This window comes from Haemaphysalis longicornis, unplaced genomic scaffold (genome assembly GCF_048455015.1).
Source record: "Haemaphysalis longicornis isolate Haplotype H1 unplaced genomic scaffold, Haemaphysalis longicornis Haplotype H1 scaffold_1, whole genome shotgun sequence".
Taxonomy (NCBI): domain Eukaryota; kingdom Metazoa; phylum Arthropoda; class Arachnida; order Ixodida; family Ixodidae; genus Haemaphysalis; species Haemaphysalis longicornis.
In genome coordinates, this window is record NW_027526203.1 from 118,081,460 (window position 1) to 118,083,152 (window position 1,693).

The 1,693-nt window shown below is 52.2% G+C and overlaps 1 non-coding gene across 1 annotated transcript; it reads left to right on the top strand.

Annotated features, from left to right (window-relative positions):
* Positions 1-269: 269 nt before the first annotated feature.
* Positions 270-342, top strand: Trnat-ggu (transfer RNA threonine (anticodon GGU)). The gene has a single exon. It is a non-coding gene; the product is annotated as a tRNA-Thr (tRNA).
* Positions 343-1,693: the final 1,351 nt, after the last annotated feature.

Here is a 1,693-nt window from a genome sequence, read left to right on the forward strand (position 1 = left end):
CACCGAGCACCTCATTTCCCATATCTGATTCGCTTTATGCTTAGCGAGGGCCTCTGTTCTGGCAGTCTTGGTGCCAAAGGTAGCTTAAGAGGGTTCAACGCTGGTCGACCACTCTCGACATGTCGTAGACAGTCGAGTCACGGCCCGGGGGGTTAAAAAGAAGGTCCCCTTCATCCCGACTAGTCCGAGTGGCGCTGGCTACCACCCTCAAGTGCAGGAAACAAAAATACCTTAACGTAAATACCCGAGAAAGTGGTGGGGGAACAGCCCCGCCGGTAGCGTAGCGGTTATCGCACCAGACTGGTATTCTGGAGGTCGTGGGTTCGGATCCCACCCGGCGGGCATTTTTTCACCACTTTCTTTCTGATTCAAAAATTCATCTCTTCCTATGACCCACCACAACCTCCGCTTTGCTTTCCGAGGTTTTCTGGACTGCGAACCCTTATTTTCTATATATATATATATATATATATATATATTACTGCAGACAACACGGGGATTACTTAGCTTCATGTGTTGCCTATGTTTTCGCGGTGTTTCTGTTCAATTTCTTTGGTTGGCTGCGCTTTTTCTCTTCGCTATCATACTGAAGTTATTCTTTCCAGAAGCAATTATCAGTGCGCCACCCATTGGCTCTGCGGATGAAGCGTGCTGAGGAGCAACACTGGCATCAGAGCGCAGGCGGAAATGGGACCAATTAATCATGTCCCAGGGGTGCATGCGATGCAGCGTGGTCACATCACCGCCACCGCCATAAGGTCCCCGTGTCCTCACGGAGGTTCGGGTTGCCGTCGCTCGCATACACGAGAGCTCCGAGTGTTAATTAAAGCCTGCGAGGAGGGGAAACACGCATGCTAGAAAAACGGTTGGCCTTTCACACTGCCTCGCCGGCTCCCCTCGGGGCTTCAGTGGACACCGCATCATCAGCCGCATACCGGGCAGTGCCCCCACGCAGCGGTACAGCGCCCGTCACGTGACACTGGCACGTTCGAGCAGCGCAGGAATGCGCCGAGACTGGGACAGGTCGTTCAGTCGGAGGACAGAGCAGTGTTGTGCCGAGGGCGCCGCTGTGTGCTCGCCCACAACACGCCCTCGGGCACGTCCACTCGCCTTCATTAATGTCCACCGCGCCGGCCCGTCCTTCCAACGTAGCGACAGCAATGGCTCCTACCGTAGCCCGGGGGTCCACCGCTAATTCGCGAGGCACACTGCGAGAAGTCTTTGGCGCTGTACCTTGGCCATGCTTTGCGGTGCTCGAAAATGAATTAGGCGGGGGGTGACCACCCCTCCCCCTTTCCTGCACCCATACTATGCAGAGATCCGCAATAGAGGGACCGGCGCATAGCGCCTGTCTACGATTCCGGTTAATCACCAAGAACACAGCGGGCCTACGAATAGAGCATATTGGCGCTTGCGCGCAATCACCCTCGGTAGCCTGTCATCAGCGCCATACATGACATAACGATATTTTTGTGATGAACTTACCGTATTACGTGTTTGCTATACATAAATGTCGCGAATTATTTTTCCGGTCAGGTAATTTGGTAATGTGAATCATGTACTCATCTTAGCCTGCACGTTCATGAATGCTATTTTGCGGTCCGGAATATTTCCTGATAAAAGGAGAATTTTGTGTAGTCAGTTTTTTTTTTTTTTTTTGGTGCCACTGTTAAAATTATTTCTGACTTCTGAC